General features: G+C 43.0%; 1 long non-coding RNA gene across 3 annotated transcripts in view; it reads left to right on the plus strand.

Annotated features, from left to right (window-relative positions):
- Window positions 1-22,077, plus strand: part of LOC122210637 — a 140,595-nt gene that overhangs the window by 12,965 nt on the left and 105,553 nt on the right. For all 3 annotated transcript variants that reach the window (XR_006198143.1, XR_006198145.1, XR_006198144.1), the window contains exon 2: window positions 4,419-4,517. This is a non-coding gene — a long non-coding RNA (uncharacterized LOC122210637). The remainder of the gene's footprint in view (window positions 1-4,418; window positions 4,518-22,077) is intronic.

Raw genomic sequence — 22,077 nt, forward strand, 5'->3', positions numbered from 1 at the left:
TAGTGTTTCTCTGTCTTGACCGGTTTCTGTGCTTTAATTTTCTCTAGGTTCTTAAACTACCTGGTTCCCTCTGATGACAATTTTTCTTAAAGGTATCTCACATCTTTCGTGAAAGAGGGCAGGGTTCACGGTAAAACCAGAGGAGTTCTTAATGTGATTTTTGGTCTATAAGTTGGTTGTTGAAAATCCTTTGTATTCGGAAGGTAGGAGTTACCTATGTGACCTTGTTGAAACTTGCATACTAAATATTTACATTGGGGCGGTCAGGTGTTTAATTCTTTATCTTTTGTGGGTGTGAAAAATATTTAGAGGTCATTTCTTTTTTCCCATCCCCAATTACAAGTTTTATGGAGTCCTGTGGCAGAAAATTTCTTCCAACTTAATTGCCTCTTGGGTAGAACATCTCAAAGGGGGGTTTGGCGATGTCTCTGGGCCACGAGCAGTGCATTCTGTGGGAGGGTGTGGTGACGGGAGCATGAGGCAGGCATACCCTTGGGATCCTGTGCCTTGGCGGGGGGGCTGCTGGTGGTCACCTGAGGTTACCCATTTCTTCTGACAACAACACTGCTGTGTCGGTATTGCTATGGTCCCGCCTACAGGGACACTGGGGCCAAAAGGTAGCACCAGTGGTATCTTCAAGTCACTGGGGAGTGGAAAAGCTGGTATAGAGCATATACTCAGTGGGCAGAAGGAGGCGTTCTCCCTGCCCCGCCCCCCCCCCCAGCCTGCTCTTCCCTTTCCCGGGGTCGCGTGTCTCATTTCCCTGAGGTGGCAAGGTGGAGTGAGCATTCCCACATTTGCCTTCTCGGGCAGGTGCCTCCCTGCCTGGAGCTGTTCTCAGAGCTCCTGCATTTCACCGTCCCCTGGGATGTCCCCTCTGCCAACCCTGCTTCCCCCCCCCAGGCTTGAGAGGGATTGTTGGTGACCCTCTGATGGGTTTTCCTGGAGCACCTTCCCACCCAGACAGGCTGTTTTGGAATTAGACAGGGTGCAACTGAGACTGACTGGGCTTTACTTAAAGATTTGTTTCAGTACCGCAAATGAAGGCAAATACCTGGTGTTCCAGAATCTTTACCTATGTATATCAAACACGAAATATAACAGCAAGTGCCGAGGCCAGTGTAAGAGGATAGGGGGGTGGGGAGGGTTGGGATATCCCAATGGCCGTCCCCCGACCCGCACATCTCGTCGGATGGAGATGGGCTACTCTCCTGTCCAGACGCCCAGCCCGGCACATTTCTGGGCTCAGTACACAGTAGTTGACTATACTCAAAAAGCCTCTGTGGGGTGGAGGGATTAGTGACTGCATGCTCTGCCGGTTGCCCAGCCAAGACCCACGGGGGAAAGTGATATGGAGGCGGGTTTCAACTTAATGAAGGTCACAGCTGCCCCAGATCAGAATGGGCTGCCTTATAAAGTGGACTTTCCGTTGTTGGGATGGGGAAGTGGGGGTTCGGAGGGAGCTGGGCAGTGGGCTTTCTGTCCCCTACGCTGAGACCTAGGTTGTTTTCATCCTGACTTCCCAGCTTCACCCACAACCCCCATGGCTATCGCCATTTCTAGCGGCATGTTTTTGACTTCTCATTTTGGGTTTATTTCATGATGCCTCGCAAGCTGAATCTGCTCCACGGTAGACTTAACAGAATCTATTCAGGGCACTCTCTCAGGGGCACGGTGTTGGAAAATAAGGTCACATCTCTCTTTAACACCAAAGTAAACTGATAACTGCTTGTAAGCAGAGTAGGAGAGGGGCAAAACGGCTGGCCTTCAGGTTGGGGCATCTGTCACCGTGCTGGAAACGAGACTGGAGCTTGTGTCTCCTGGGATCAGGGATTTTCTGTGCATCAAGATCCCGGCAGCCGCGGGTGCAGAGTTCTCTTGCCTTCCAATCTCTCTGGCTTGGCAAGTGCCCAAGCAAAATGGGAACTACTGGGGCTGACTTGGCGAAACAGCTCTTCCTCGAAAGGGCCTTCAAGACTCCCTAATCCAGTGATCCACACTGTCGACCCAGTAAGACCGTCTGGGATTCTGTAGTGTCCCGGGCTACCTTCTTCGGGTAGGAATTGGGGGGCACTGTGGAGTTTGCTGGTGACAGTGATGCACACAGGTGGCTGTGGGAGCCCTGGATCCGGGCCAGTGACTCCAAAACAGCAGACTTACCTAGAGGGTTAAATACAGATTGCCAGTCGGCTCCCAGAGTTTCTGATTAACAAGGTCCAGGGAGGACCTGAGAGTTTGCATTTCTAACAGGTTCCCTGTGGATGCCGAACTGCTGATCGGGGTGAAATCCTCATTTTAGGGGTGCATGGTGCTACCCTGAGAGCCCCCAGGCACAGTAAACTTTGCAGGATCCTGGGCAGGAGGGAGGGAGGGAGGCTCATGGAAGGTGGATGTCTTGTGGGAAAATGCCGCAGAGGGCGGAGTTACAGACGTTCTCCCGACAAAGATCTGCCTTATCACAGGCTTTCATTTCCCATCAAGAATCTGAAACAAAGCTCATAATTTTTAATGTAACACTTCTGCTTAATAAGCTGTGCGTATGTATGTTTTCCCCTAACCATTCTGCTTTCATCTTTAGTCTGTGTGGATACTCACATTTAAAATATCAGTTGAGGGGTTGCCTGGGTGGCTCAGTCCGTTAAGCGTCCGACTCTTGATTTTGGTTCTGATCACGATCTCAGGGTTGTGAGATCAAGCCCCGCATCAGGCTTTGCGCTGGGTATGGAACCTGCTGGAGATTCTGTCTCTCTCCCTTCTACCATTCATGCTCTCTCTCTTTCTAAAAAAAAAAAAAGAAAAAGAAAAAGAAAAAATTATCAGTTGAGTTATGATTTGCTTTTCAGAGTACCGTTTATTCAACATTTTTAGACGCTTGGAAGCAAGACTATGATAAAACTGTGTTTTATTTTAAAATAAAAATAATTAATGGAAATCTGGAACATATTCAGCTTTCATAAAATATTTTTAAACGTAGTGATTCTGAGGTGTTTTCGTTAACATAAAAACTTTGAGCCACAAAAGTATACTTACTTCCTTAGGTTAAAAAAAATGTTTTTATGTCAAAAAAAAGGCACCTGGATGGCCTAGTCAGTTAAGCGTCTGACTCTTGATTTCGGCTTGGGTCGTGATCTCATGAAATTGAGCCCTGCTTTGGCCTCTGTGCTGACAGCATGGAGCCTGCTTGGGATTCTCTGTCTCTCTCTCTCTCTCTCTCTCTCTCTCTCTCCCTCTCTCTCTCTCTCTCTCTCTCTCCCCCCGCCCCCTCCCCTACATGCACTCTCTTGTTCAAAATAAATAAATTCAAAAAAATAAAAATAAAAAATTTTTTTACAAAATGGTATCCTTGGGAGTTTTTTTTTTTTTAGCTGATAAATTTGGTGTTCTTTATTTTGAAAGAGCTAGGCTCTTTTTGTTTTAGGGTACATAAAATTTACACTCTTGGAATAATTTTTCTTATTTCAACAAAAATTAATGTAGATATCATTAACTTGATTAAATTTGGAGGAATATAGTAAAGGTGATTTCTAAATTTACTCTTGGGTCCATAGGTAAAAATGCCTTTCATGAACTGAAACATGTCTTTAAAGAGTTACAAGGATTTAAAGTAATGAAATGTGTATTCTATAATTAAAATAAGTCCTATTTGGAAACAAGTGTAATTCAAAGAATATCGAACTATTCCTTATCGTGTCATTTGACTCATTCTATTTTTACGGCGTAATTATATCGTCGACCCATTTAATCTGAATACCTCACAAAACAGAAACTAGGGTATCTTTTAAACCATTTTAGAATCTGAGAAATCCGACGTCCCTTTGGTGAGTGTGGCCAACGGGAGCTAGAACATGTATCCTCTGTGGCTCTTTGATGATTTTTTTTTTTTTTTATCTATGAAACGGATACTTTTAGATAAATGGGTATACGGAGCAAAAAGAAGGCTAGGAGTTGAAGTGAAATCTGTATTCTCTATCTATTATTACATAAGAAGTGACCACGAAACTTGGTGGCTCAAAAAATGACGTGTCTCGTCCTCCCACTTCTGTGGGGGTCTGGGGTGTCTCGGGAAATTGCAGTCAGCGTGTTGCTGGGGCTGTGGCCACTGGGAGCCTGGACGGGGCCTGGAGGAGGTACATCCAGGGGGGCTCAGCTGGGTGCCGGGTGCATTGATGCCGCTGGCTCTTGGGTGGGTGGGTGGACCTCAGTTCCTCCCCGCCCGGGGCCTTTCCTACCCCTGTTTGAACTGTTTCGGTCACAGGTCCAATTCTTGGCCAAGGAATCCCCAGGGAATGATTCTTCACTATGTCCAAGACTGGCTCCCCGCCCCCCCCAACTCTCCGTAGTCCCCAGGTTTTGGCCGAGGTGCTCCTTTGCTCCAGGAAGTGCTCTAGGGAGACACCTGCAATGTTCATTGCTTCCAGGCGCGGTGATCGGCATGTGCTAGCCTAAAAGGGAACGTGCCCGGCGAAGTTTTCCTGAGGAAGGTCATCCCCGAGCTGAGTCACATCTACCTCCCTAAGGTAGGTGTTGCGTAGGTGAAGGGATGGGCTGGGGGTGGGGGGCTGGGGGGAGAAATTCAGGAGGGAAATTGCAGCCAGACGCGCCAGACCAAGTCAGGGAACTGAAGCGTGAAACGGCTCGGGCCAGTCGGGGATGCTCCAAGCAATTGAGTTTTGCAGCTTAAGCTGAAATGTTTGGGTTGGGGAGGTCGGAGGGATGGAGAAGCCCCGTGTGCCCAGGTAGCGGCGTTTGGACTAGCTTCCGAACCGTGCAGCGTGGGCACGTGGGCACGGTACCTGTGCTGCACATTTTCTCGTTCATTCCTTCAGCAAAGACTTGAGCACCTGTTAGGTTTGAGGCGTGGCACGGCTCCACTTCTGAAAGGTGGAGGTGTCTCCATTGTATAGAGGAGAGCCTCGTTGAGGGAGATGAATTGACTTGCCAAGGTCACGTAGCCCGTGACGCGGGGGCTCCGGGTGTCTGTCCGCATCGGTGTGAAAACCTGAAGGTACAGATGAGATGCAAACTGGTTTTTTTTTTTTCTTTTTTTGTAGGAATCACCTGAGACACATATTTACAGTAAAGATTCCAAGGCCTCGCCTTAGACTTATTTATTTCTGGGGGAGGGGCCTCGGGTGATGCTTGGCTATTGGTGAAGTCGAGAACCTGGCTTTGCTTTGGGCTTGAACTTTGCACAGTGTGGGTAGGGAAATCGGGAGAGATGTAATTATTGATACGGCTAATTTTAAGTCAACTCTCTTGTTACTTGTGTCCTATTTATTTGATGGGTTTGTCCTTTCGTTCTGCCTAAGTTTGGATTTATCAAGTATTTTTTATTAAACATCTTTTTTAATGTTTATTTATTTTTGAGACAGAGGGAGACAGAGCATGAGCAGAGGTGGGAAGAGAGAGAGTGGGGAGGCACAGAATCCAAAGCAGGCTCAGGCTCTGAGCTGTCAGCACAGAGCCCGACGTGGGGCTCGAACTCACGGACCGTGAGATCATGACCTGAGCCGAAGTCGGACGCCCAACCGACTGAGCCACTCAGGCACCCCTATCAAGTATTTTTTTAGTATGCCATTTTATCTCCTTGGCTGTTTCGCCAAGGTTTGTTTTTATTTTTTACTGGTTGTTCTAAGGATCCATCTATTTAATACTGAATTCGTATTACAACTTTCAGTTTAATCTGAGAATCTTACAACAATACATTTCCATTTACCCTCTGCTGATCTGTTGTTATATATTTTGCTTCTACCTAAGTTATCAACCTCACAAGACAATAGTATGTTTTGCTTTGTAGCCGATTATCTTTTTTAAAAAAGGTAAAAAAAAAAAAAAGAAAAAAGAAAAACCTTTAAAATATTTATACACACTTTTACCAGGCCTACACTCTTTACTCCTTCTTGTAGATCGGAGTTCTTCTGTTTGGTGTCATTTGCCTTCAACCCGAAGAACTTCCTGCATCATTTCCTGTAATGTGAATCTGCTCGTGACAGATTCTGGCTTCTATTTCTCCTAATGAGAAACCGGCCGTCATTAATATCTTTGTATGTAATGTGTTTGTTCCCTCTTGCTATTGATTTATTTGTTTGTTTGTTTGTTTATTATACCTTTGCTTTTTATGTTTAGCTTTCAGAAATTAGACCGTGATATTTCTCGGTATGGTTTTCTTTGTATTTTTCTGCTTTGGATTCAATGAGCATCTTGAGTTAGCGGTTTGATGTTTTTCAAATTTGGTACATTTCATTCACATTCCTTAAAATATTTTAAATACCATCATTCTCTCTCCTCTAATTACTCATATTTTGGATTGTTTGATATTTCTCAAGTCGTTGCTACTTAGTTCATTTTTTTTCCTTCTCTTTTTCTCTGTTGAATATGGAAAATGTAAGATTACTGACTTGTTCTTTTGAAATGTCCAATTAGCAGACCCATCCAATAAACGTCTTTTTTTCCAGATTTTCACTTTGTTAATTTTTTCTTTTTAATCTCAGTATTATTAATATACCATGTTCTATTAATTTCAGGTGTAGAATATAGTGATTCACAATTCTATACATTACTCAGTGCTCATCATAAGTGTACCATTTAATCCCCATCACCTATTTTTACCCATCCCTCCTCCCTCTTCCCCTCTGATCACCATCAGTTTGTTTTCTGTATTTAAAAGTCTGTTTCTTGGTGTGTTTCTCACTTTTTTTCTTTGCTCATTTGTTTTGTTTCTGAAAGCCCACATACAAATGAAGTCGTATGGTATTTGTCTTTCTCTGATTTATTTCAATTAGCTCAGTACCCTCTAGATTCATCCATGTTGTTGCAGATGGCAAGACTGCACTCTTTTTTATGGCTGAATAATATTCCTGTGTGTGTGTGTGTGTGTGTGTGTGTGTGTGTGTGTGTGTTTGTGTGTGTGTGTATAAAACACATCTTCTTTATCTATTCGTCTATTGACGGCCACTTGTGCCGTTTCCATAGTTTGGCTATTATAAATAATGCTGCTGTAAGCATAGGGGTGCACGTATCACTTTGAATTAAAATTTTTTTTTGTACTTTTTGGGTAAATACCCAGTAGTGCCCTGACCGGGTGGTAGAGTAGTTCCGTTTGCAATTTTTGAGGAAACTCCATATCGTTTTCCAGAGTAGCTGCACCAGTTTGCGTCCCCCCTGGCAGTGCAGGAGGGTTCCCTTTTTTTCCCCATATCCTTGACAACACGTGTTGTTCCTTGTGTTGTTGATTTTAGTCATTCTGACGGGTGTGAGGCGATATCTCATTATAGTTGCGATTTGTGTTTTTCTGATCCTGAGTGATGTTGAGCATCTTTCCATGTGTCTGTTGGCCATCTGGATGTCTTCTTTGGAAAAGTGTCTATTCATGTCTTCTGCCCATTTCTTCACTGGATTATTTGTTTTTTGGGTGTTGAGTTTGTAAGTTCTTCATTAGATTTTGGATACTAACACTTTATCCTGTATGTCATTTGCAAATATCTTCTCCCATTCCGTCGGTTGCCTTTTAGTTTTGTTGATTGTTTCCTTCACTGTGCAGAAACTTTTTATTTTGATGTAGTCCTGATAGCCCACCTTTGCGTTTATTTCCTTTGCCTCGGGAGATATCCCATCCAAGAAACTTTTTATTCAAATGCTGTATTTTTAGATTTTTATTTAGTTCTGTTTTAGAATTTCTGTTCTGTACTAATGTATCTCAGATATTCTCCCATTGTACACTTATTTTTCCGTATTTTCTTTTTTTTTAACATTTATTTATTTTTGAGAGAGCCAGAGTGTGTGTGCTGCAGGTGGGGGAAGGGCAGACAGAGAGGGAGAGAGAATTCCAAGCAGGCTCCAAGTTGTCAGCACAGAGCCTGACGTGGGGCTCAATCTCAGGAACATGAGATCATGACCTGAGCCGAAATCAGGAGTTGGATGCTTAGCTGACTGAGGCACCCAAGCACCCCTATTTTTCTATATATTCTTCAATATATTTTTTGTAGTTGTTTTAAAGTTCTTAACTACTGGGGCGCCTGGGTGGCGCAGTCGGTTAAGCGTCCGACTTCAGCTCAGGTCACGATCTTGCGGTCCGTGAGTTCGAGCCCCACGTCGGGCTCTGGGCTGATGGCTCAGAGCCTGGAGCCTGCTTCCGATTCTGTGTCTCCCTCTCGCTCTGCCCCTCCCCTGTTCATGCTCTGTCTCTCTCTGTCTCAAAAATAAATAAACGTTAAAAAAGTTCTTAACTACTTATTTCATTAATGGAGTCATCTATGTTTCTTTTCTTATTGACATGTGTTAATTCTTAATTATGGATCACATTTTCCTGTTTCTTTGTATATTTCATAATTTTAAAAATTGTACCCTAGGTGGTGTAAATAAAACAGGAAAGACTGAAGTATAATATTTTGTTTGGTTCAGATCTCAGAGCCTGCCTGCTCTTTCTTCATAATGGAGATTAGGGTGAGGAACTGAATATTCAGATCCCTCAGAATTTAACTAAACTATGGGTTATACTTTTAATTAAAATGAGTTCACCTGATACTCCTTTTTTTTATGATCTCAGCATGTCATCTGGGAGAGGCTTGGACTACCATTTTAGATGCTTTGATTCCCCTTTGTCCTCAGAGATTGAAATACCATGAGAATGCATGGGCTCTGTGATTTCCCTTGGCTTTCTAGCGTCTTCACTGTTGCTCTCTTGTCTGCTTTTGCACAGGAGGGTATGGGGGGTAGATTGGAAGAGTTACTAGGAAAGGTGATTTGCTGCTGCATTTTTGGTTCTTCCAGATTCCAGTCTGTCTGTCCTACCGGTTCGCACTGTCCTGTAACTCTGGTCTCTGTTCGTGTTCCTGCCAGGTCAGGTCCGTCCGTGGACTACTTCCTCCCCCCTCTTCAGACTAGCCAGGCTCAGCCTATGCAGACATGCACCCTAGGCTGGCTTTCAGCTTGCCTGTGAAGTGCTTGTTTCTTATTGAATGTGGGTCATCGAGGCTTCTGTGCATTTATTACCCTTTGCTGGACGCCCAGAAAAGTATATTTTTATTTGGTCCGGGTGAAATTTCTCATTACCATGAGATCAAAGGCCTTTCTACGTGCTCCGTGTCGTAATTGGAAATGGAAGTCTCATTGTACATTTATTTTAAAGCAAATACCCAAAACTTTGAACTCCAGCAGTGAGCTCCCTGGGTTCCGGTGGGGTTCAACCGGTGGAAAACACTGGCAGATGATTGGTGTAGGGTAATGTGGCGGGATTCTCACACAGAGAGAGTCGTGACGCGGAGGCTTTTTATCCAGGAGGCAGCTTTTATTCATGCCGGCACCGCTCAGTTGGGTTTGTGCCCCAAGATCTGGGCGCCGCACATCACATGGCGTAGTTTTTTTTTTTTATACATTTTCTATTTCTTTGTCTCCTGTATATGGTAACACACGTAAACATGCAGTCTGATTAAGCAGGCTCAGTTTACAAGGTCATGAGGGATGTTGTCACGTAGGTGCATAGCCAGGTTACCTTGGAAGTTTTCTCTCCCTTTTTTCTCCCTCCTTAGGGAGGGGACCCTACCACAGTGAAAGTGCTGAGTGACATTCTTCCACTTTTTCCTTTCTCCCAAGATGAAAATCTGGGACCTACGCAATTCTAATGAGCCAACCCTAGTTACCGATAGCCGACAATAAAACGCGATAGTCCGCAAGAGAATAAAAAATAAAATCAAACGTTGTTCCCTGGCACTTGCTGTGAGACAGACTTCTTTTCAGTCATGAAACTGCCTGATCAAATGCAAGTCGGGAAGCAGGAAAAGTTAAAGATGCATACATAAAGTGAACCCAGAGCTGTCTTAGTCTGTTTGGGCTGCTGTAACGATCTACCAGAGACTGCGTAGCTTAAATAATAATCATTTGTTTCTAACAGCTCTGGAGGCAGGGAAGTCCAAGATCAAAGTGTGGGCAGATTCTGTGCGTCAGGAAGGCCCGTTTCTTGGCCCGTAGACAACTGTCTTGTCTTGTGTCCTCACAGGGCAGAAGGGGTCTCTTGTGTCTCTTTTGGAAGGGCACTAATCCCATTCAGGAGGGTTCTACCCTCATGACCTAACGACCCCCCAGTGGTACTGCTTCCTAATACTATCGCAGTGGGTTCATTGCAATAACATTACTACCACTGAGGATCCAACCATAAAGGATTATTTACTCTATTTCGGGTTTCAAGCCAGTGGTCGTAAATGTATTATCCTTGAACTCGGGACAACTCTGAGTAGAACGGAGATTTAAGTTGGGAATTGTGTGACTACAGAACATACACCTTTAACCACTAAGCTATAAATACTCCCTTGTTTAACCACTTTTTAACCCTTGTTTAACTTATGTGGTGTATTATACCACATAATATACCCCCTCATTTTAGGGGGGGGTGTTATATTTGTCTTATCCGTTACTTTTTGATCAGTCGGTAGTATTTTTATCCAATACCTAGTTTTTTTTGCGAACATTGATTTGAGATGGATATAAAAGAATTCAAAGACTATGTTTTTGAAACATATAATTCGTTTGGGGAAGGCTTACATAAAATAGCCACATAGCCAGAAACTACTACAAAAGATCATATAATAACTGCTATATTTGATGGAGCAAGCTGTATTTTTTATCGTGCAATTTAGTATTACCGTTAAGATCGTAAAATTGCCTTAAATGTGATGGAGCCATTAATCTGATGTTTACCAGTGGTGTCGCTCTTTCCTGGCCATTTATTTTGACACGAATTTTCCCAAAGCCCTAAAGCTAGGGCACAGCAGACATCAAAAATGAAACGTTCAGTCCTGGGTGTAACTGTACCCTGACTTATTTTACAGACACGCCAGGTGGCCTGGCTCACACTCCCCACCCTCTCGATTGCCGGAAGCAGCCTTGAGAAGGGAGCCATGAGGAGCACTGAATGCTGGTCTTCCTGGATCCCACTAGTGCAGTCAGACTCTTGCTGTAATAAACACAGGGACTTATATTGGGACCGTCCATCCGCAAGGGCCTCACTGGAGAGACTCGTCTGGCTCTGCACTTACATCCTAAGGGCAAAGACTTTCCTGGGATACGCGTAGACGCAGGCTAAGACATGGATGAACCTGAAGACTTAGGCTACGTAAAATGAGCCAGTCACAAAAGGACAAATGCCAATGAATCCCACTTACATGAGGTCCCTAGAGAATTCGTGGAGACAGAAAGAATGGTGGATGCTAAGTATTGGATGAGGGAACAGAACACAGAATTCACTCACTCATTCATTAATTTGTATTTAATGGGTACAGAATGCCAGTTTTTCAAAGTGAAAAGAGTTCTGAAGATGGGTGGTGGTGATGACTGGACAAGAATAGGAATGTGTACTTAACGACACTGAACTGTATGTTTAAAAATGGTTAAGATGGGGGGGCACCTGGGTGGCTCAGTCGGGTAAGCGTCCGACTCTTGGTTCGGCTCAGGTCACGATCTCACGGTTCATGGGTTCAAGCCCCACGTTGGGCTTTGCACTGACAGCGTGCAGCCTGCTTGGGATTCTCCCTCTCTCCCTGTCTCTGTGCCTCCCCCACTCACACTCACTCTCTCAAAATAACTAAACGTTTTAAAAAATTGTTAAGATGGTAAGTTTTATGTTATGTGTATTATACCACTATTTAAGAAATGTAATGATATAAAACATGATGGAAAGTATGCATTTCGATGCTGAGAAGAAAAAGAAGTGCCCAGTAGATTGTGTTACATTGTATTGACATTATGCCTAATTTTTATAAGATAGCAGAAAATGCCAGTGTTGATGTTGGCATTGTTCTATACTTGCTTATTAATGAGACCATTAGCTTTTTTAGAGAAAGCTAAAAGTAGAGATTCTTTGGCCTGAAATCATTGCCACCCACTCTGGAAAGTACTTGAAACGGACTCTGGTGATACTTCTCACCTAGACAAAGGGCCCCAGACCTTGGCATTGTTAAACAGAGATTTGTCTCTTGAGGACCAAATAAAAAACAACAGTGTGGGAAAGCCGCTGTGCCTGCATGTTTGATGAGCGTAACTAGTGTGTGTGTGTGTGTGTGTGTGTGTGTGTGTGTGTGTGTGTGTGTCTTACAAACAGTTTAATTGATACTTAGAGTCCCTGCAGTCCACATTGAATATATTATGGAGACTAATTGTTTTCAATTTATTATTTATTTTGAGAGAGAGAGAGAGAGAGAGAGAGAGAGCGCGCGAGCCAGGGAGGGGCAGAGAGACAGGGAGAGAAAGAATCCCAAGCAGGCCCCATGCCGTCAGTGCAGAGCCCAAAGGGGGTCTCGAGCCCACGAACCCTGAGATCATGACCTGTGCTGAAATCAAGAGTCAGATGCTTACCGGACTGAGCCACCCAGGCACCCCAGGGCACCCCTTCTTTTAAGGAAAAGAAAGGTGAGGGGAGACTCGAATCTGATCAACACCTTTTTTGGGATTGGGAGATGCCTTGTAGGATGGGAAATCGCCAGTTTATAATCATAGAAGAGAACAGAATTTTGTTGACATAATGCTGTGGCCTGGTGAGGTTTTTTAAGTACTATTACATAATTTTTATTATTTTGAGGAAGGTAGTGATTAATTTAGTAGATACTGGGTCAAAAAGTGTAGCTTATAAAAGTAGAATTATCGTATGCCCCAGATATTCTGCTTCTGGGTATACGCCCAAAAGAATGGAAAGCAGGGTCTCAGAGATATTTGTACACCCACGTTCACAGCGGTATCGTTTACGGTAACTATAATGTACAAGCAACTCAAGTATCTGTCAGTGGATGAATGAATAAGCAACCTCTGGTATATCCCTAGAAAGCGATACTATTCAGCCTTGAAAAGGAAAGAAATTCTGACACGGGCTACAATAGGGGTGACCCTTGAAGACGTCACACTAAGTGAAGTAGGCCAATCGCAAAAGGACAGATACTGCCTGATTCCACTTATGTAAAATACTCAGAGCGGTCGAGATCATAGAGACAGAAAACAGTTGCCAGGGACGGGGCGGGCGGGGTGGGGGTGGGACTTGTTGTTTGATGGGTCCAGAGTTTCCATTCTACAAGATAAAAAGAGTCCTGTGGATGGATGGCGGTGATGATTGCACAACGTTAGGAATGTGTTTAAGAGCACTGAACTGTACACGTAAAAACCATGTAAGATGGTACATTTTGTGTTGGGTATTTTACCGCCACAGAAAATTAAAAAATAATAACAATTTAAAGATCGGTCTCCAGAGACGATCGATGCTTTTTGGCGTAGGTTATATAGTAAGTTCTTCATTCCCATGTGTCTTCTTGAAAGAAGTCTTTTCCATAAGGTAGGTTAATAAGGGGTTTTGCACGGAAAATTTTGAGTAACTTACAAAATGTATGTTTTCTACAATGGTTTCTGCTGGACAAAGAGGTACAGTGACTTTGGAAGGATGAATCTGACAAAAAAAGAATCTCTTCGTGTATTTTGGATTTAGGAAATCTCTGGTGGTGTACAAGTTTGAAAAATTTCAAGGAAGGAGGCTCCTGTATTCTTTCTTCCCAAAGTAGCATGTTAGTCCTACAGAACGTATCAAAACTACCCTTGTTTATATTCACGTCCAAGCCCGTAAATAACTTGTCCCACCCACACCTGCTGGCACACACAGCTACTTACATACACTGTCGGTTTTGTGATTTTGTTAATCTTTTCTAAATGAGATCTTTCAGGTACTGACAATCACTAAAACCCTGGAAAATGGCAATATTAATAATTGGATCATAGCCAATCAGTTACATGCTCGATTTTTTAAACATGGATTTGTATGATAAGCTCTGTGTCGGGTGTTACAAAATGAACTTTGGAAATGTGCAGCGTTCTTTCTAAAAAAATGTGTTGTTTGGAACCAGGTGCATTTATCCTTAGGATACATTTGTGACACGGATATTGTAGTAAGCACTTGAGGGGTTGTCCATGATGACATTTTTCAGAAATTTCTGTCTCGACTCTAACCTTTCTTTTCCCAAATGTGTTTTGCTAATAAGTGTTACTGTTTATAGAGAATCGGTGAGCAAAAGTGATGATATACATTTGAGTGAATTTCATGAAACTTTTAAGTGTGCTTTTTCTTTTTTTGTCAAGCCTAGAGAAATATAGGTATCTGTTTAAACTTAGTGCAGTTAAATTAATTATTGGAATACATAAAAAGCCTCTTTTTCAGGTACTTAGGTGGCTCAGTCGGTTGAGCATCTGACTTCACCTCAGGTCATGATCTCATGGTTCGTGAGTTCAAGACCCACATTGGGCTCTCTGCTGTCTTCCCAGAGCCTGCTTCAGATCCTCTGTTCCCCTCTCTCTCTGCCTCTTTCCCCCCCTCAAAAATAAATAAACATTTTTAAAAGCCTCTTTTTAAACTGTCTTCACAGCATGTGAGGGGTATTATGTCAGGTGATTATGGTCTTGTTGGTTTGAACCTCCAGAAGATTCTTTAGTGGTATAATCCTGTCTTTTTGGAAAGAAAAGGTAATTTTCTAGGCTTAGAAATCAGTGATTCATAATCCAGTGACTCCTGTGTGCCTGGCATTTTTACACATTTTGTTGAGACCTATTATTGCGAAGTAGGCAGTATTTCCATTCGTTAAGGGAAAAGCAGGCAGGACGAGGCGGCTGAGACATCGGCATTTAGTGAGTGTTTGCCGTGTACTGGTTCCTTCATTACCTCCTTTATAATACACTGGCACATCGTCCTCACAATGGCCCTTCGAGGTAAGGGCTATAATTATCTTCATTTTATAGACTACGAAACCTGGGCTGTAAGAGGTCAAGTTAGTTACTCAAAGTCACTTAGTTGGTGAAGGCGTGGAAGCAAGATTTGAGCCCAGCTGACTTTGCAACAGCCGAGCACGTCCACTGGATAATCATTTTGGTTCTAATATTCTGTCCCAACTAGGGCTGCTTGGATTCTTTAGAAAGATGCCCGCGTGTCTTCTGTAGCCCTAGGATGATAGCATTTGTCTGGGTTTCCTCTGTGTCTCCTGCATAACGCAAGTTGATACACTGCTGATTGATATAAGGGCAGACAGGACATACAGAACTCGGCTACCTTGGAATCCCCGACTCGTCGAAAATACCTATAAAGTGTCACAACCTGGGCGAAATCCTAGGGATTAGGATAACCAGGCAGAGGGTTTAAGGTTTAGCAGGGAGATGCAGCCATAACTAATCTTTGTATACGGGGTGAGCGTTTTCCTGGAGACCAGTAAGCCGCCGTGGGCATGGAGCGGGGGGGACGTGGTAAAGCATGGAATTCTTCTCGCAAGAGGGCTGGGACGGACTCTGTGAAGGCCGTGTGGGCCGAAGGCTCCAGACACACGTCAGGAGGTGTGGGGTATTTCAGACCGCGAGTGGCACGTACACACTGAAGGCAAGAAAAAGTGTGGCCCTGTGATCATGTTCCGCAGTGATTCAGAACCGCTGGGCACAGCGTATGAGGGAGAGTGACAGAGAGGCGAAATTGATAGGGGGCCCTCTCGGCCAGCCTGCGGGGTGTTGGGGCCGGATCCTGGAGTGATCAGTGACCGAGAGCCCCTGAAAGAGCGCAAGCACTGTGGGCACAGGGGTGGGTGGGGCACACGGTCCTAAAAGGATACGAGAAAGATTGATTTTGCTGCCGCACGGAAGCTTGACAATCTGGGCGTTGAGAGACAGGCTGTGGGATGACAGGTAGCATGTTACCATGAAGTCTTAGAAAGAGAACGTGGCTGAATTCTCGGCTCAGTAAACTTGTGCTGCCAAGTCTCCCTACCTCACGAGGCAGCGTCTTCAAATTTGACATTGTTCAGGTGTGGGCGGGGGTGGGGTGGGGAAAATGGGTGATGGGCACGGAGGCACTTGTCGGGATGCGCGCTGGGTGTTGGATGTAAGGGATGAATCACTGGGTTCCGCTCCTGAAGCCAGGGCCACGCGGTATGTTAACTGACTTGAATTTAAATAAATACATTAAAAAAAAAAAAAAACGACGTTGCGATTGCTCAGTGATGCTATGTTGATATCACGAGCTACCTTTGCTCCTCTAACTCCTGCCATTCAGAATAGTGTCTCCTCCTTCCTACGATAATCCACCTTCCACCCCCCACTCCCCTAGTTGATTGAAATGTATTTCTTGGGCCTTTTCCTATCTGCCCATGTTTCAGTGTGTCAAGGTCCGACAGTATCCAACACCCCGATCAGCCTGGGTTGTATAGGAGGTACGGGGTAATTCCAGGCTCATACATCATCTTGGGGACTTAGCGGTGGGCGGATGGCAACATGCAGAAGGTTCGGGCACCTAAGCTGGACTTCAGAATGAGACTTGTAACGCGTACGTCCAGAGCGTAATAGAGCATTACCCTTCCACCTGTATGGTTGATGCAGTTAGAGCAGAGTAGTACTTCTGTGTATTTGTTTTTCTTTTAAAAAAATTTTTTTAACATTTATTTATTTGTTTCTGAGAGAGAGACGCACACAGCACAGCGGGGGAGGGGCAGAGAGAGAGAGGGAGACACAGAATCCGAAACGGGCTCCAGGCTCCAAGCCGTCAGCCCAGAGCCCGGCGCGGGGCTTGAACCCACGAACCGTGACATCATGACCTGAGCGGAAGCCGGACGCTCAACCGACTGAGCCACCCAGGCGCCCCTACTTGTGTGTATTTGTTTTCAATGTGATACTTTTGTTAGTTCAGCCTGTAATTTTACCAGTATTTTATGTATATGTAACACTTGAGTGATAAACTCAAGCTCATAGGTCTTTTTCAGATTAATTACTTTATCACTCCTAACTGCAGAGTGTGTTACTTATATTTTTTCGTTGATGAACTTAGGAGGGGCAAGGGCTCTTTCTTACTTAATCTTGGTGTCGTTTTCCATCTAGTTACCAACACATGGCAGCCCCTCGGGGAATATTTGCTAAATGAATGCAATTTTCCCTTATATCTGACACTAACACTATAAAATTATCCCATCTTTATACATGTAGAATCACTGTTATGTAATATTGTAGCCATTTTTAACCTCTGAATCAGCTATAATTTTGATAAGCCTACCTTACATCCTTATTTAAATCATAGGTAAGCTTGTCCAGTAGACCAGCTCAGAGCCTTGTGGATGCTTAAAAAATGTTTCCCAATTAACCTATCAGAGAGTTTTAAATAATAATTTGGAGTTGATTTACAATCTGACCCATATTTCTTCACATTTCCATACTTGTTGGGTTTTTTTTTGTCTCTGCATTTATTGATAATTCTTCAATCTCCTATATATTACCCCACATGGATCATCAGTAGTTTTAGGAAGATTATCCGCTTACAATGAGGGGGAGTTTATTTTAGACTAAATATTATTAGCCCATTTTTTGGAAATCTGTTATAAGGCTACAACCTATCGGAAGTTGTAGGAAAATGGAAGAATTTAGTTTCCCTATCAGCAATTTGACTATTGTTTTTTTTCCTTTTTCTTTTTTGGTGGTCTCTAGGTACTTACCCATCATTGATTGCTATAATCTTTATTGGAAGATGTTGGGGTGCCTGGGTGGCTCAGTCAGTTGAGTGTCTGGCTCTTGATTTCGAAAGCCTCAGGTCATGATCTCTCGCTTTGTGAGTTCGAGCCCCACATCAGGCTCACACTGAAAGTGCAGAGCCTGCTTGGGATTCTCTCTGTTTTCCTCTCTCTCTCTCTCTCTCTCTCTCTCTCTCTCAAAATAAATAAATAAACTTAAAAAAATAAAGTATTGGAAAATGTTGAGTACATTTTTAGGTTTTATTAATGAGATTGCTGATTTTCAAGTTAAATGATGGTGGCACTGAGTTTTGTTTGTTCTTAATCAGGTTTGTTTAGTTATACTGTGTATGCAATTAAGTTCACTGATTTTAAGGGTATAATTCAGTGAATTTTCACAAATATGCCCAACCGAGGCACCTGGGTGGGTGGCTCACTTGGCTGAGCGTCCAGCTCAGGTCATGATCTCTTGGTTCATGAGTTCAAGCCCCACATTGGGTTCACTGTTCTCTGCGCAGAGCCCGCTTCAGATCCTCTGTCCCTCTCTCTTTCCCCTCTCTCTTTTGCACTTGCTCAAAAATAAATAAAACATTAAAAAATTAAAAAAAACAACAACAAATGTGCACGATCATGTAGCAGTACTCCTACCATGACATAGATCATTTCCTTCCCCCCGCCCCCAGCATGTTCTATCATCCCTCTCTGCATTCACCCCTTCTCCCCGCACTCTGGTCCCTGGCAATAATTGATCTGCTTTCCTGGCTAGAGTTTTGCCTTCCAAAAAAGTCTATGTAAATGGATTTACGCATATAGTCTCTTGTGTTTGGCTTCTTAGTATAACGTTTTTGAGACTGACTTACGTTATCGTTTGCATCAGTAATTCTTTTCTTTTTATGACTGAGTTGTGTTCCTTTGTGTACTACACCATAATTTGTTTCCTTCTTTATCAGTCGGTGGACATTTGCATTCTTTCAAGTTTGAGGCTGTTATGAATAAGGCTGCTCTCCGCATTCTTGTGTAAGTCTTCAGCATTTGGGTCTTTAAATTTCTCTTGGGCAGATGCCTCAGAGTGGAATTGCTGGGTCGTCTGGTGTGTGTTTCACTTTATAGGAAACTGCCCGATTATTTTTCAAAGTGCCTGTAACATGTTGAATTTTCTGCCAGCAGGTGTATAAGGATCCCAGTTGCTCCGTTTCCTTGCAAACACTTGGTATTTTTGCCGTTTTAAAAGTTGGTCATTCTTGTGAGTTTCTGGTGGTATCTCATTAAGGTTTTGCTTTGCATTTTCCTGCTGACTATATTGAAGCTTTCTTCTTGTGCTCACTTGGCATTTGTTTATTTTCTTCGTTGAAGGTGTTTAAATCTTGTCTTCCCCCCCCCGTCCCCCCCCCCACCCCCGCCCAGTGGGGTCTTTTGTCTGGCATTGGGTTTTAATACCATTAACGAGTTATTCTGAAGAGACACAAGGAAGGTATTTTGTTGCTGACTTATTTTCAAGAAGGGAATTCCTTTCAGGGGGTATTTTGTTTCCTGCACCGTTTTTTAAATTATTTTTTATTTTTAATTTTTATTTTTATTTTTTTTAATTAATTAATTAATTAATTAATTTATTTATTTATTTATTTTTTGCTGCTGTTGTGGGCATGGCCAGAGGGATTCATCTGTTATCTGTTGGTTTCTTTTCCTGTATCTCACCCTGCTTCCTGACATCCATAGTTGACCCTTGAACAATGCAGGGGTTATTAGGGTGCTGAACCCCCACCATGCAGTCAAAAATCCACATCCAGTTTTAAACTCCCTCCAAAACTTAACTGCTAACAGCCTAGTATTTATTTTTATTTTCTTTAAGTTTATTTCTTTATTTTGGGAGACAGAGACACAGAGAGGCAGCAGGGGAGGGGTAGAGAGAGGGAGAGAGAGAATCCCAAGCACGCTCTGCTCTGTCAGCACAGAAGCCAAGTAGTGCGTGGGGCCCGATCTCATCAACCACAAGATCGCGACCTGAGCCGCCATCGAGAGTCAGGCGCTTAACCGACTGAACCCCCCCTTAACTGCTAACAGCCTCCTATGGACCAGAAGCCTGACTGGTAACACAAAAATGGGCACGTATTTTCGAGGTCATATGTTTTATAGAGAAAACAGAATGTTATTAAGATCCTAAGGAAGAGAAAATGCATTTACAGTACTGTACCCCATTTATCGGGAAAAGCTTGCGTATAAGTGGACCCTCACCGTTCAAACCCACGTTGGTCAAGGGTCAGCTGTCCTGCTTACTAAACCTGTCAACTCGTTCTCTGAGAAAACCCACGTGGTTTTATTAGCTGCCCCCCTAAACACACATACATACGTATACACTGATCGTGTGCAAAGCTTGCCTCACCTAGACGCCTCTATGAAAGCCCGCTTAATTATTCCCCTCATCAGCCAACAGTAGGCAAGGACAGCCTCTCATGCTTTTTGGTTCCCTTGTACCTGGCACTCGGCGCAGAGTAAATAACTGAGGAGGCGACAAATGACTGCTGATGGTAATAAGTTGCTGGTCTAGGTAAATTAAGTGCTCTTGAGTGATTCCAGAGTTTTGGAGAATAAGAGTTCTGTCTGAACTGATGGATCTAAAAGTAAATTATCTTAACTCTTACTTTAAAAACTGCTTATATAAGCTTTTACTGTAGAATACCTACATTTTGCTTGCTAGCTCTCTATAAAATCTTCTTGAAAATGTGTTGTAGCAAAGCTATGATTATGATTTGACTGTGAATAAGAGGGGGAAATTCTATTTTTAGAGTAGACGTATCTAGGTTAGCAAACCTAAGAGTATCCCAAATTTTATTTGGGACTTCTCCTGGGCATTTGTGGCTTAATCTAGCTTTATCAGTGGAGCAAAGGGCAGAGTATGTTTTTGATCATTTTGAGTAGCATTTCATATTAATGTAAAGTTAAGTTGACGTGTCAAGTGGTGTTCCTGCTGTGTAGAGTCATAGGTGTGTAGAAAATCGATGAAAATGTGAGCTCTGAAGAATTTATTTATAGGAATTAAAGATCAGTGAGGATCTAATAGAGCACTGGATTGGCACCTATGAAATCTGAGATATAGGACCAGGTGAGCTGTGTGACTTTGGAGAGGTCACTTGACCACTCTGGGCTTTCATTTCCTCGGATGTGAAATGAGCGGATTCGAGCCGATGACCATACAATGGTCTTAGCTTTAAAATACATGCTGTGAATTATTTTTTATGAGGATGATCTCGAGGTCACATGGCAACTTTGAAGACAAATACAATCCTGAAATTCATTTACGGTGTTATTCTCCATCCCGATCCGAGGTGTGACTTTTGACATCTCTCAATCATTAGAGTCAGGTTGACCTCTTTGTTGTTTTCTCTCTTCAAAAGTGTGAGAAAGAGAAAGCAAAAGTAATGATAAAGGTGAAAAGGAATTTGTGATATGATTTAGGGCAAAACAAAAAAATTGTAGTTGGAAAATAGTAAAATGTAAAACTTTTTACTTTGTTATTATGAGTCACCATCAATCCCAAATACCTCTGGGCCCAATTTAATAAAAATTTCCCTAATGCTTTGTCAAAGGTGTATGATTTTATTCATTTGAATTCTGGAATCATATACTTCAGCAGGCAAATAAAGTCTTTTTTTTTTTAATGTTTTGAACATTTATTCATTTTTGAGAGACAGAGACAGAGTATGAGTGGGAGAGAGGTAGAGATAGAGAGAGGGAAACACAGAATCCGAAGCAGGCTCCAGGCTCCGAGGCGTCAGTCCAGAGCCCGACGCGGGGCCCGAACTCACGGACCGCGAGATCGTGACCTGAGCTGTAGTCGGACGCTCAACCGACTGAGCCACCCAGGCACCACCAAATAAAGTCTTAAGTTGCAGTTAGTAAACAATTAAACAGAAATGTAGAACTTGGAGTTCATATTTCTCTTCTGATCTGGTACCAATTTTTACTTTAGGTTCTTGTTGAACCTTGTTAGATACAGGCACAGGGAAAGTAGATTGTTTTGAAAGTTTTAACTGTGAGTGTGGGAAGTGTCAGTCTGAGTTGTTATTTAAATAGACATTTTCAGGCTTGCTTTCTATTTTTTTTTTTAAAGCTATGCAAAATCTAGGTCAGGATCTGCAGCCTTGCTAATAAACTTCTCGCTTATCGTTCATTACACATCACTCCAGAAAGGAGATAATGATGGTTGGGAAAGTTGGCATTGACCCTAATGAAGTGGTTAAAATTTTTACGATTGCTTCCTCCTAGATCCATGCAAAATATACAGTAGATCTCAATAAAAAAGATAACTTGTTACGGTCAGTGCATTTTCCTTCCCTGTCCGTAGCTCCCACTTTCACGTAAACAAAGATCTAGTTATTTGGATTGATGATACACAAGGAGAACAGGTTTCAAGAGGAGACGACGTTTACATTTCCCACCGCGGTGTTTTCTTTTGAGTTGCCGGATGTTTAGAAAACAAGCACTTTCATGATCGATGCAAGTATATCCAAGTATAATAAGAGCATTTATGTGTCAGACAGATATACGGATTGGACTTTCCGTCTCTTTCCCCCTTTGTGAACCGGAA

The sequence above is a fragment of the Panthera leo genome, chromosome F2, assembly GCF_018350215.1.
Source record: "Panthera leo isolate Ple1 chromosome F2, P.leo_Ple1_pat1.1, whole genome shotgun sequence".
Lineage (NCBI taxonomy): Eukaryota > Metazoa > Chordata > Mammalia > Carnivora > Felidae > Panthera > Panthera leo.